This window comes from Toxorhynchites rutilus, chromosome 2, assembly GCF_029784135.1.
Source record: "Toxorhynchites rutilus septentrionalis strain SRP chromosome 2, ASM2978413v1, whole genome shotgun sequence".
In the NCBI taxonomy this organism is placed as follows: Eukaryota; Metazoa; Arthropoda; class Insecta; order Diptera; family Culicidae; genus Toxorhynchites; species Toxorhynchites rutilus.
In genome coordinates this window covers 203,418,999-203,434,112 of record NC_073745.1, presented here as the reverse complement: position 1 = coordinate 203,434,112, position 15,114 = coordinate 203,418,999, and the positions used below count along the sequence as shown (strand labels likewise).

Below are 15,114 nucleotides of genomic sequence, written 5' to 3'. Positions count from 1 at the left end.
ATCCGGACGCCTTTTAATCCGGACACTTTTCCATTACATTCAATATCATGCCGAAACCATAACATTTTTCGCATGTTGAAATAATGTGACTGATATTGTGTCAATTTAGTTTAGTGTCAAACATAGTACCTAGCTGTTTACAAAAAAATGTCAAAAATCAAAAATCAATGTGAATTTTAAAAACCCATGCCCGGAATAAAAAGCACATTAGGAAAAAGATTTGAAATAGTCAAAAGTTGACGATTAAATTTCTCATTGAAGGAGTTACATAAGGGTATGTTAGAAGCCTTAGTATGGAGTATGGAGTGTGGAGCAAAGATTTTCGATCCGGGAAATCGCAACACTCTTCAGTATACAGGTCGGGGTCGATTATATGACCCGTTTGTATGTACGTGGGTAACTTTGTAACGTTGTCTGTAGCGCTGTCCCACACTGTTGACCGATTGATCTGAAATTTGGAACACATCTTTATCTCTGCAGTCATTATAAAACTGCGTATTTTATGATCTTGAAAATCCAAAATGGCGGATTTAATATTTTCTCTAAACTTCGTCAATATGGGTATCAAACGAAAGGGATTGGGAGCCATTTGGTGGTGGTGGCCATTCTGGATTTGCATTTTTCATGAACAACTGTGTTCTACTAGTCAATCTCTTTCGTTTGATACCCATATTGATGGGGTTATGAGGGAATATGTAATCCGCCATTTTTTAGCGGCCGCCATCTTGGATTTACATTTTTTCATAAATAATTGTATTCTACTAATCAAGCACTTTCATTTGATACCCATATTGATAGGATTTTGAAAATATATATGGCGCAATCTTGTAGTGGACATCTTGTGGAAATCCAATAAATAATTGAATTAATAAAAAACTTTTGTACCAAACGTGTTTCCATTTAGTCCCGCTACTTATGACGCACCTGTCAATAAATTATACAAGAATTAATAAATAATTTCTCTCAAAGAATTGCGAAGAAAACAAGTGTCCGGATTTAAAAGCAAAAGTGTCCGAATTTCAAAGCATGATTAAAAAAGTTTCCCGATTTAAAATCACGACACGATGAAAGAAATTTCAAATTTTGAACAAATATAACATGATTTAGTGGAATTCTGTGATTCATAACTTAGATGAAGGCCTTTTTATTCTATTGGAACGCTAATTTTTCATGCTATGATATGTCAATATTTTTTAGTAGTTGAAGTTAAATTCGTAAGCGCTTAAGCATCCGGATTTCGATGCATTACTATACAATCTAAATATTTCACCTCAATTATTATTTTTATTGGATGTTAACAATTCTCGATTCATATGCACAGCCCACGTGTGTTTCACATGTGAGTGCCATAAAATTCGATAAACTTATAAAGAACTTGTAAGAAAGATAAATGAATGATAAACTTGTGTGAAACAAAAATCATGGAATGAAATAATAAATAACGTCGCATGTAACGACGTGTTGGGTAAAGCCCAACAGGCTCAACAACGGTTCAAAATTCCAGTTACAGAATTTGAATTAGTTTTTTTTTGTCGTTGAGTTTATTAATTACCGTTGAATTGACCTAGTATTTAATATATCATCATCATAACTATTTAGTTCATTATTTAAAATTCAAAATGTGATTCATTTTTACTAACTTGTTCATAACATCTCTTTTTGTGGTTCTAACACAAAGATTATATCTCAACCTGAAATTAGTTTGTCATCATCCATTGACCTCGCAGCCAATTTAGTAAATTTGGAAGCTTTCCACGTGCCACAAACACAATTACCCTCCAGATTATGTATAGGTGCTGATGCACATCTCGCAATTTGTCACATCGTTCGTGGCACACATCGATGCATAGCATCTCCTCCAGTTGGTACCATTATGAGAAGCGAATCCCACCTTCTGCGTCCCGACGAGCGAACAGTCCTTTCTATTCAGTGAAAAAATGATTTATGTATTATTGCTGAGTGTGGTAGGTAGCCTTCAAGAGAAAAGGGTATATTTTCCACTTCAATCTCTCCCAACCACCTACTCCCACTCTTCGTCGACTGTGGTTCTGCAACAACTGTTGGTGCAATTGCAGTTCTTCAAAAAATAACTCACCCACTAAGGCCAGGGCTCTCTTTGTGTCGTCATGTCATGAGGCATACAGAATGTTTTAGCCCATAGGCCTACCGAGTCACAGTGCAGGAAATTAATAATTCGACAAAAGGACGCGTGCCTAAAGAATGGCATTTAGGTTCACCTTTTTTTGTAAACGAAATTTGGTGAAACGTGTCAAAAGTTATGATGTTGATTTCAAAATGAGTAAAATTTCTGAAGAAATACGCTATGTGATGTTTTTCAGTGCAGAAAAGTCGAATGCACAGCAGTAACTTTGTGACTGAACAGCTTTTCTCACACAGTGCCGCTGGCCGATTTTTCACGGCCTAGGTGGAAGATGATCCCGGGTCAACGTGGGGCACCAGCGGCGGGGCGGTGGCGGAGCCCGCGGTTGCACCTTCCGTACACATCATTTCGATTGACTGCAGCAGCACTCGGAAAATTGAAAGGCTGTCTCAGTAGCAATTTTGGGCCGCTTCCGTTCACACAGGGCGGTAAATCTTCTCGATTGTGTCGTCGTCGCCGTTATCCGTCCATCCGTGTCCGGCCCTTTGGGTGAGGACAGAAATTTGCTCGGCAAAAGACATTTTGGCATACCAATTTTGTTTACGTTGGTTATCCGCACTGTTTCCTTCATTCGGGATTTTCAGCAACCTCCGTCGTCTGGTGACAGTGTTAGAATCAAACAGACTTTTTGAACTCATCTCAGTTACGGTGAAGGTGAGTCAGGACATCGTGCTAGCCCATGTGGGTGCTGCGGTATTTTCATTTGTTCGTTCGTGATAAGTGTGAAGCTGTTACAAGTGTGACCCATTAAATGTAAACACGTGTTCGTGGTAAAAGAAGGCATTTCGTAGGATGTAACAAAGTGATTGGCGTGTCGATCCAACTACTTGTTGATTGTAAGCTTTTTGTTCGCCTGGAAAATTGGAGTTCGCTCTGATTTAGTGTGTGGTGACAGTATCAGTTGCAGATTCCTTGACCTATCGTTATGAGTATCTTCATGTATTCCTGTGATGAGATCAGAATATGTGGGACTTTGTCGATGTTGAGCGTTGTAGGCAGTGTATGAATTTAGCTTTACAAGTCAGCACATTGGACCTTAGCATTGAGTATTCGGTTGTTAAAAAACAATTTCAGTTTTATAGAAATATATAGTGATGTTTTTGTTTAGAGGCTATTCAGAAGTGCTATAAATTTATTTCCTTTCAAATTTGGTAGATGCACTTAAGATTTGTTTTTTTTCAACATGTAGGGCAAATCGGATTACAAGCTTAGTACACGTAATTGAATACAATCATATTCTTCTACTAAACAATTAAAAATAAATATCAGTTTTAAAATGGAATAAGGAAGAAAGAGTACTAACCCTTTGCGGTCGTATTAGATTTGGGCATGGGTATCGTACTGGTCGGAATTATTTTTCCTTGATGAAGCAGTAATACATGCAAGATTATGAAAAATTAATTTTTTTTAAATTTTTTTCGTTAACTATCGTTCGCTAACTGGTCCTGGTTTAACTGGTTTGCTTTTTAACTGGGCGAACGTGAACTGGTTCTTGGACCAGTCGAAAAGCAGAATTTCGTAAACACCGACACCATATTGAAATGGAAGATTTGCTGTGAGGGGTAATTTGAAATGTTATGAAAATTGACATTATTTTCGCATGACAAAAACATTGATTAAATTACAGAAAAATTATTTCCTTAAATTATATTTCATACCTGTTGTCGCACTCAATGCGAAACTTCAATTGGAATCCTCTTGTTTATCCAATTCCATGATCAACGCGAATCATTGAAGTTCCCCTCGATTTTATTTCACGTTTAACATGCCGGACCAGTTGAAACGCGAATGTCGATAACTGGTCTTCCCTTTTCGCTCAGTTAGTGAATGTTTACTGTATATGTATTAACTTAAGAATATATTTTAATGTGATATTTTTTATTTAAAAAAAATATATTGTCGCTTGAGACACTTATGCAATTATTCAAACAACATGCAAACAACAACAAACAACAAATTACTGCTTCTTCAGTATCACCCTGTTTGAATAGATTTTCGAATACTGTTGTCACTTAATGATCTCAAAAATGTGAACACAAAGCTATATACGGATTCTCCATTGTTTAAAATAGAACTCAATGTTTTATTCACTCAGTTGCACGATTCACACTAGAGATGAGCGGCTCAGAGTCGTGCACTCAATGAATTTGAGCGGCTCGACGGCTCTTTTCAAGAACTGGTTTATTCGGATATGTAAAGAAGCGAAGACGTAAAAGAATAAGGTTTAAAACAATAATCAGTGCAGAGAAAAGTAAAAATATTACTTTACTGAAGGTTTTCTCTGATATATTTCCATCACAATGATCTTCTTTATTTTTTTATTAATAAACATTATCTTTTCAATGTTATCTGATGAAAGTCTACTACATCTTTCCCTGCAAACTTGTCTTGCATTCGGAAAAACTCGCTCACATGGTACTAGAGTCGCTGGAATACATAATATTTTCAAAAAAAAAGATAGAGCCGCGGAGAGATAGATTTCCTTTCATTCCACCAAAACGAAGAGTGCCTAGTCTCAGCAAATGTGGTTCCGCCGAATGTTTATCTACAATAGATGTTGCAGCAGCTTTTGGATCATGTGAGGATCGAAGATTGCCAACCAATGCATCAAACTCCTCCCATACAGATGACAGCGCTTCATCACCAACGATTTGTGGTAGTTTCGTTGGTGTGTATTCTATGGATGTCATTTTTAGCATCTTTATCAACGACTGGTGTGCATAGTTGTACTTTCTGTTATCCCTAAAACGTTGCTGCTTGAAGCGAGGATCTAGCAGTATTTGTTAGGATACTAATTCGTCTGACTCAAGATTTGTAGATCGCTTCACCAGCTCCGAAATCAATTCATACAGAGCTTTTTTATGATTTCCATATAATGTTGATCATGTCGAATTATCAGTCGAGAGAATATAGCAGTTTTCGATAACGACACAGTTTTCTTCCCGTTTTATATCCCAAACGTTTTTAAAATATTTTGAATGGAATGTTTTCATGATTAACTATATTATATTAGTCGAATAATTTCATTCGATATCCATGCGCGGGTTGGATTTATTATAAATAACTGTGATTTACTAGTCAAGCCCGTTCATCTGATACCCATATGATGGGGTTTTCAGAAGAAATGTAGTCTGCCATTTAGTAACGGTCGCCATTTTGGATTTACACATTTCATAAATAATTGTGTTCTACTAGTCAAGTCCTTTCATTTGATACCCATATTGATGAGGTTTTGGCAAAATATGCAGTCTGTCATTTTATAACGGCCGCCATTTTGTATTTCCATTTTACATAAATAACTGTGTCCTACTAGTCAAGTACTTCCATTAGATACCCATATTGAGGGGGTTTTGGAAAAAATACATATTTCGTCATTTTGGGGTGGCGGCCATTTTGGATTTACATTTTATCCATATTTATGGGGCTTCGAGAAAATATGTAATCCGCCAAAATTTACAAACATAAAAACAGTTAAATGAAACCGCTTGAAAAGTAGCATGGGAAACATATATTTCTTCCGCACTGCCGTAAGCCACGGTTCGTAAGAACGAGCGTACGATTCACGGTTCTTTATCAATAAGCCGGCTCTGAAAAGAAACACGATTCTTTTATGAACCGCAATTCTTTTTTGAACCGTGGTTCTCAAATGAACGGCTCTTAAATGAACCGTGGTTCAAAAAGAGCCACGGCTCATAAAATAACCGTGGGTCTTTTTTGAACCGTGGTTCATTCAAGAGCCGTACATATAAGAGCCGTTCATTGGAGAGCCGCGACTCATTTTTAAAGAACCGTGGATCGTAGGCTGTTTCTGATGTACCGGCTCAAATGAGCGGCTCGTGAGCGTTCGTCCATCTCTACTCCAGACCGAGAAATGCGAGTGGGGGTGGCCGGACTGTAGTAGCGCCCATACTGTAGATCATCATTTAGAGTCATTCCATTTTGATTCCTCTTTTGGTTTCCCCAGGACAGACGACGAGCATTGATGTCTCCGCTGATGACGTATTTCGACTGTCTTCGTGTTAGCTTGATGATATCATTTTTAATACTAAACCTACCGATGTTTCATGTATACCTATTTCTACAACAGCGGGTCAAGTGACCCTTTATAAATAGTTAGTGAACAATGACTCGATTTATATAGTTTTTGTTGAGAAACGTGAAAATATTTTTCCTGTGTATTTCGACACTTTGGGATAACAATTATTAGCAAAATATTGAAATTACAATTTTTGATACGCGAAATAGCACTGTAGCTTGGAATGGTTACTGTTATGCCATACAAATGAAACACAAATTTCTGCATTACTCGAGAATTTATCAAGCAAATGAAACCAAATTTGGCATGTGAAGGTTTTAGGGTGCAATAAATGTTTTTACAGTGGTCAGATACTATTCTCCCCACTATTAGGGGGGCTGATATACAAATGAAACTCAAACTTCTGTATTACTCGAGAATTAATCAAGCAAATGAAACCAAATTAGGCATATTGAGGTTTTAGGGTGCAATAAATGTTTCTATGGTGGTTAGACACTCCACCCCCTCTCTAAAGGGGAGCTGCCATACAAATGAAAACAAATTTCTGCATAATTCGAAAACTAATTAAGCAAATGAAGCCAAATTTGTCATGCGAATGTATTAGGGTACACGAAACGTTTCCATGGTGAATAGACACTCCTCCCCTCTCTCTGAGGGGGGGACTGCCATACAAATGATGCATACATTTCTGCATAATTCAAGAACTAATCAAGCAAACTGAACCAAATTTAGAATGTGGAGGTTTTAGGGGGCAAGAAACATTTCTAAAGTGGTTCAACACTACTCCCACCTTTCAGAGGGGGAGGGGGGATCTGTCATGAGTGTTTTTGGGTATGAGAAATATTTCTATGATGGTATGACACCCCTCCCTTCTTTGGAATGGAGAGGGGGTCCCATAAAAATATTACACATATTTCAACCAAACAATTGAAAATTTTCGGGAAGCTCTGAAGGAAAAAGAGAGAATTCGGAACATTAAATTCCCATATGTTCTACAATTACATAGTGACAAGTGATGTTAGTCCATTTGATGTTTGCGCTACCGCAATGGATCTTTGTTCGAAACTGGAAATGGATTTTGATGTGATGAAACGCATTCCTATATCTTCTTCTATCTATACCAATAAAAAAGTATCGCCGAATGTGTTGATAAGAGCAGAATTCGAGGAAAGAATTGTCCGATTTAGGGCTGTCTTTTTTCCATCATATTTTCTGTATAAAACATTTATTTTATGTAACAGAGAAACATGTTATTTGCAAGTGGTTGAAATCAATGAACAGTTCTGCGATTGGACCCATGAACATGCTCATAGTAAGAAAACGTGAATGTTTGAAGGTATTGATAACAAAAAACAAATTTTTGGCGGGACGAAGTTTGCCGGGTCAGCTAGTATCATATAAATGTTTGCACGGGTCAAATGACCCATGACCGTGCGTGTGTATGTGCATCAAGTATATGCATACAAGGTGGGATATTACTGTGAGGCATAATAGGAGATATCGGCAAAGTTATTATTATAGCTTATGGTGCCACACAACCTCCTCCACCGAAACCAGTACGATCCATTCTCAATAGACGAAGGTTAATATTTGGTTTAAGATGCGTCTCGGTAACCATTGCTACGTCGATGCTGTTTGTCACCAAGAAGTCAGTGAACTCGATGACCTTACTCTTCAGCGAGCAGGCATTCCAATTAATTAGCCTTAGAGATGACCAATTGTAATAAAAATGTAACATGACTTGCACTTGTTCCTGTTGGTTGCGACAGCATTTAGTCTGTCGATTTAGTTCAAAAAACAGGATTTCAAGTTCTTGCATGTTGTAAAGGTCCTCAGTTGAAGAAGAATGAGGTGAAGGAGTTAGCGTAGGTGGGAAGAGGCAGTTTGAGGGCGACCTGTAGGGAGGGGAAGAGGAGAAAGAATGGGTATTGGACGAAAAGTCATCGAGGGAAACTCTTTTCCCGTCAGTTTCTTTTCCGGCAAGTTTCTTCGTTTTTTGACGTTGAACTACGTCTTACATTAAGGGTGCCAAATCAGAAAATAGATCACGTTTTTATGGAATAGAGATAACGTTAATAACTATTATTACTGCGAACGGATTTTAACGATTTACATAACAATCGAATCGTAAGTTCTCTAAGATTTATTTGATATACTATACATTACAATCCCATAGTCTGTATAAGGTTTAAATTGATGAAAATCTGAAGCATTCTCATTTCCCCATACATTTGTTCTGCCGATTTGTGTGCTTTCCCGAACAGAGCTGCCAATAACGAAAGAGCTGGGATAGCGAAAAGAGAATATTTGCGAAGTAAACTCTACCCTTGTATAGTAAATAAGCTGTCGCTAGCGTATAAGCATTGCATCTGTGCTGTGCCGATATCCTCATTCCCACACTAGTTTATCAAGTTTATCGCCATTCGGCAATTGGTAGCACTCATTATTTTCGGCTACGCTGCACTGCTTAGTGCTGTTCGTAAACGTTTTTCATCGAGACGCACTTTAATCACTTACACCGTGTTCATTGCTGCTACTGAACGGGCCGCGCTCAGGGCAATTCTTTTCTCGCGTTTTTTATACGCTTTGTACAGGGTGATCGCCAATTGGATCACCACTAATGTCAGGATTAGCCACAGTTTTAGACTGTGGGCCTCGTGGTCCAGGCTGTGTTGCTCCTGGTTTTGTATGACGGTGACCTGCGGGTCGCCGTTCTGATTCGTATTTTTCGAATCGAGTACCATCACTGCCACGTCGCAAAATTTTGCACTTTTTGCTTAATACTTTATACGCAGGTTTTTATCGTGGTACTAAGTCTTTTCCCGAAGACTTAGAGTCCTGTCACGGTCGCCATATCCTGTTTGGTGAATCGAATTGGGCAGAGAGGGTTTCGGACAACACCAGACTCAACGCGTTTAAGGTTTTTACTAGACTCCTTTTATTTCCGTCGTTTTGTTTGCAAGAAAGTTCTTAGCCTAGTGTATATAATGAATAGTTCAATACTTCCAAAAGGGAGATAGCTATAGTTACGCTATGTTATGTGCCATTCGTTAATAGTGAACAGATGTGGGTCAGGTCGCAATGCGATGCGGAGAGCTGAGCATTGCACTTTGTGTGAATGGTAAACAGATGTGGGTTAGTGAGTCATGTCGCTTAGCGCTAGGGGCGCTTGGGACTTCTCACGTTACAAATAATGAGTATGGATTCGGGGAAGGAGAGTGTGTCACATTGGGTGGTTTATGACATGGAAATGGAAGAATGAATGGATTGGAGTTTTATTGGCAACATACGGTCTAGTGTGGGAATGAGGATATCGGCACAGCACACATCTCCTCTGTGGAAGATTCTCAGAATCTTTATGTGCCCGAAACAACAAAGGTCGCTTATTCTGCTAGTTTTCTGTTTTATGTTTTCACAATTGCTCTCGTGCGCATCGACTTTGTTCTGATGCGCAACAAGCTCCTAGCTTTGTTAACGGTTTTGACCGAGAGTCGAGAAACAATTTTTCATAAACGCTCATTCTCGTGATGTTTCATTTTTATCGTTGCAACTGTGTGCATCTGTTAGACGCGTGTTCGATGCTTGTTGAATGGCGATGCACGGGGGACAGGTTTTGAATTATAGAGACTTTAAACTTTTTCAGCTCATTCGTCTCTAGCCTTGGAAAACTTTACTCTTCCAGCACTAGTGTATTGTTCTCGCAAAGGCAAGAAACAATCGTTGCTTCTCGAAATGATTCTACAGAACCACGCAAACCGTTAAACCTTCTCAGTGAAACTTTTTACTAAAGAGTTATTTATGAAATTTCGCTGTATTCGCAAATAATATCCGAAATAATAAACCAACAAATAAAAAAAAAAGATTGCGTAGTTCTAAAGTTCAAAAATTAATGCTTTATTCCACAAAAATGGTGACAAATTTAATATTCAAAGAATTGCCCATCGCTAGTCACAACTTTTTTCCATCTTTCTAGCAATTCACGGATCTGTTTGAGAAAATAGTCGGCTAACCACGAATCGATCCAATTTTTGAGTTCATCAAAATTGGAGAAGTGCTGGTCAACCAGGCCATGTTGCATCGAAAAAGTTAGTAATCTGACGGATCAATGTCTGGAGAATACGGCGGATGGGATAGGACCTCCCATTTCAGCGTTTCCAAGTATGTTTTGACCAGATTCGCGACATGCGGCCGAGCATTGTCGTGCTGCAAAATAACTTTATCGTGTCTTTGCTCGTACTGTGGCCGTTTTTCCTTCAGTGCACGGCTCAAACGCATCAATTGTCGTCGGTAGAGGTCCCCCGTAATGTAAACTGACCAGACGTCCCGCGTTACGCGGGACAGTCCCGCATTTCAACAAAATGTCCCGCGTTAGATTCCGTCCCGCGAAACGTCCCGCATTTGGCAAAAGAAACGAAAATGTCCCGCGATATCAATATATTTCAATATCACAATTTGATCATGTTGATTTTCTTAAATGGATGAACCTCAAAAAAAATCTTTTATTTGGCAGACTGCTCAAGAGCGCTTCTAATGCATCATCGCACCGACATTAGGCTTTTTGTTTAGATAGTGTCAACTGGAAGCGATAGCAACAAAATTGGAAAATTATTTTCTAAAAGTCCCCTATTTATCCGCAGGGACCAACGTGAGCCAGACGAAAAGTTCATCTTTAGTCCCCTAGCTCGCTCAGGGCTTAACGTTTTAAATAAGCCGGAAGAACTAGTGTATACTCCACAGGAAGAGGCAGAGTTGTTTTATGAAGTATCGTAAATGAAGCACTGGCCGGTCTTACGGAAGTTGGCCGGAACCTGAACCATGGCCGATGAATAGATGTATATCGGCGTGTTATTTTACCTTTTCGTGGCTTTGGTGGTCGCCTGTTTCTCTATTTTGGCCATTCGCTCTAAAGTTTTCTATCGGGCGCAGCTGGGGAATGTTGAGAATGCTGGTGCTCTTCGCGACAATGTTTATCTCCAGCCGATCCATCCTCCAGTGAGCATTTGGCATAATGGGCTGATCCCAGGTTCGGCAAGCACTTCGTATTATATATCTCCCCGTTAACCATATGACTCGAAAGAAGAGCGGCTTGGACATTCCCTTCACGTCTGTCAGAGAAGGGCCTTCTTCGAGAACTTGATGTGAATGATATATTCGACGTCATCGCTTACCTGGGAAACGTAAAGTATCCGGTCCCCTGCCATTCGTTGAATTCTAGCATTAAGTACGTCTCGTCTTTCATTATGAGTACGAAAAGAAGTTTTTCACTTCTTTCGCCAGCACCTCAAGCTACTCCTTCTGGGTGATTGCCTGCTGCTCAGATACGGCCGGTCTCGTCTGACGCTTCCGCATAAAAATGCCCATTTTGGCCAGATTCTTCTCCACCGTTTGGCCGGTTGCTTCGATCTCCCGGCTTAAGGAGCGGCAAAGAGATGATATTGTAAATACCAGATCGGCTATATCTGGTGGACACAAAGTGCCTCAGGATATCCAACTCCTTCACCGTGGGGTGGAGCTTGCAGTATGGAAAAATCATCACGTTGCTTGACAGTGCTGCTGCTGCGAATCAACAGCCTTCAATCATTTTTGTTGTAGACTTAATAAACGTAAGATTTAAAGAAAATTTGTTCCTATAAAATATCTTTCATCGCCATCCGAAATTAGTCCATTTTTTTGTGTCGATGAAAAATGATTTGGAATTTTCGAGCATTCCATTCGGTAATTTGCAGAAAATTGTAGAATTTAAATCGTGCTTGCCAGGCGTAAATGCTCTGATAGAGCGAGTGATTTTCGAGCGTAAACAAAATCTAAACCACCGAAAAATCACAACTGAGTGCCGGTACTCATAAAGAAATAATACTGATCAGTTTAGACTCGCTAAACTATGGTTTATGTTCACACAACGTATATACGTAACGTTTTGTTTTTTGTGTCCCGCGTTAGACCTCTGACCATCTGGTCACTTTACCGTAATGGTTTCATTCGGTTTTAGCAGCTCATAGCACACCACACCCAGCTGGTCCCATCAAACAGACAACATAACCTTCTGGCCGTGAATATTCCGCGCGGTCGTCGATGTTTTTTTTTTATTTATTTGTCAATTCATCAACGAGCTGTAAGGGCCCCAATGATGTACTTAAAAGTATATAAAAATCTAAATCTAAATTTAAATCTAAACATGAATCAAATGACATTGTATTACAATTAATTACATAAAATTACAGTCATCACATATTGGAAATACACATAAAAAACAATGATCATGTGACAGTTCGTTCTGTGAAAAAAAGAGCTAAATCACCGACGAAGCAACGTTGGGGATAAATGGTAATCGAACAGCCTGGTTACCCTGTTGAAAATTCTTTGCAGACTACTTAATCCACCGAACATGTCGTAGTTTGTACGTTGTGCGGGCAATAGTGACATCGAGTTATTTCAGAGAACGCGGGGTCGAACATTGAAATTTATTTTTTCCAGGAGAAAAAGGGGCAATCGCGTCGATGCGTCGATGCGTCGACTATTATCAAAGCTCTGGCTGTGTCTCTACGAACCGATAAAGGTTCCAAGCTGATCTCCGGAAATTCTGTAATCGGAGGGGGTGAGTTCACGGCAATCTCGCAGAGCGTATCTTATAAACCTTCATTGAACTGGTTCGATCCTTTCGATACCGTTGTTGAAGTGTGCTGCACCATACTCTAAGATGGAGCGTGTGAGGGAGCAGTAGAGAGACTTCGGACAGTGAATGTCGGTAAAATTTTTAGCAATCCTCAAGATGAACCCCAGAGTTCTGGATGCTTTATTGACCATGAATGTGATGTGCTGTTTGAAAGAGAGTTACATGTCTAAAATGACACCCAGGTCCTTCGTTGACACGCTCAATTTCCGTGCCGAACTAGACATAGTTGTGCAATATGGTCTGTCTCGTGCGCGAAAACGAGGTGACAGAACATTTAGCGGGCTTCACCTCCATTCGGTTAGGAATACACCAATCGGCAAAAGCATCCATCTGTCGTTGAAGGAAGCGACAATCATCAATCGAGCTGACCTGAAGGTAAATTTTAAACGTCGGGCAACATTTGGATACCCCGGCCATGCACTGGACCCACTTTTGTCATAATGGACCCACTTTTCATCGCCAGTAATGATTCGATGCAAAAAAAAACCCGTTCTTCGTCTTCCAGGTCAAAATTACCAATTTTAAACCGTGCAAACTACGTCTGACACGTTCGCTCAGTTGGAGTATGGTCATCATAAACTTCCACCAAAATGCGAGGACTTTCCGTAGATTTTTTCTTCATATTGAAGTAATGAAGTAACACTCCCCGCAAAAACAACCTCGTTGGTACGAAATTCGACATGTTCGAAGTGGCAAAACACTATGTTGATTACGCTTCAACTTTTTGACATATACTGAGAAAAGACGCGCAATGACAGTAGCTTTCCAACGAATGCATGGAAATTTGATTCACTATAATAATAATTAAGTTACGCTATCTATTGTAAAATCGAAGCAACTTGCAGGTACACCTAAAAATTTTATATTAAAACTATCAATATTCAAGAAAATCTGAGAACCACTGAATTTGGAAATAAACACGAGCGATATAATAAGACTTGTTTTGGTGGCACTGAGTTCGTTTCCATTTCATTCAACAATATCTAGAACATTGTCCAGCTTACAACAATTATCAATTCCAATGAGAAAGGCGGTGGTTACTAGCTAATTTATTCTTTGTAGTCAACAGCGAATAACGGTGAACCGTGTGCCCCTTCGAAATCTCGTGTGATTTTATAAGCACACTAGCTGACCCGGCAAACTTCGTCCCGCCCAAAATTTATTTACCGTTATCACATTCACGTTTTTTTTACTAAGCGCACGTTCAAAGGTCCAATCGCAGAACTGTTTATTGATTGATTTTATAATCTACCTTTTAAAATTAACATAAATTTAAACATAATCCTCGTTCAAGATTTTTCAACCATATGCAAATGACGTGTTTCTTAGTTACATGGAATAAATGTTTGATACAGTCAATATGATAGAATAAAGACAGCCCTAAGTCGGACAATTCCTTTCTCGAGTTTTGCTCTCATCAACACATTCGGTGATTCATTTTTATTTACATAGATAGAAGAAGATATACGGGTCCTTTTCATCACATTAAAAAAAAATTACATTGTCATGTTAGGTTGAAATATGTGTTTTATTTTTACGGGAACTCCTCTCCATTTCAGAGAAGGGAGGGTTGTCATACCATCATAGAAACATTTCTCATATTCAAAAACTTTCACAAGTAATGTAGAAATTTGTGTTTCATTTGTATGGCAGCACCTCCCCCCCCCCTCCGAGAAGATAGAGGAATATCTAACCATTCACTGCACCCTAAAACCTCCACATGCCAAATTTGGTTCCATATGCTTGATTAATTCTCGAGTAATGCAGAAATTTGTGTTTCATTTGTATGGCAGCCCCCCACTCCCTTAAAGAGGGGGGAGGGTCTCGAACTATCATAAGAAGCTTCCCCGACCCCAAGAACCCCTACATACTAATTTTAATGTTGATCGGTTCAGTAGTTTCCGAGTCCATAAGAATCAGACAGAGAGAAAGACAGAAAGACAGACAAACATCACTCAATTTATATATATATATATATATATATATATATATATATATATATATATATTAGGCTGTCAAAAAAGTCCTGCGGTATTTCCGTGAGGTGTCGTTGTAAGCGCGTAGTTCTAGTTGTATTCATTGTATCGAGTCATACTATAGCTTGTTGGAAAGGTATTTTTGCGCGCTATAATATAGTCCTTTACAGTGTTTTGTTTGGTTAAGTCGTTCGTGAGTTATAGTGTCGCAAATATGGAGCAAAATAAAGAGAAAATCCGACATATTTTACAGTACTACTAAAGGGTG

At 39.0% G+C, this 15,114-nt stretch overlaps 1 protein-coding gene across 1 annotated transcript in view; it reads left to right on the top strand.

The window, feature by feature from the left end:
- Positions 1-2,567: 2,567 nt before the first annotated feature.
- Positions 2,568-15,114, top strand: part of LOC129769068 (band 7 protein AGAP004871) — a 300,970-nt gene continuing 288,423 nt past the window's right edge. The window contains exon 1 of the mRNA XM_055771083.1: positions 2,568-2,815. The gene's annotated coding sequence lies outside the window, so the exon portion shown is untranslated. The remainder of the gene's footprint in view (positions 2,816-15,114) is intronic.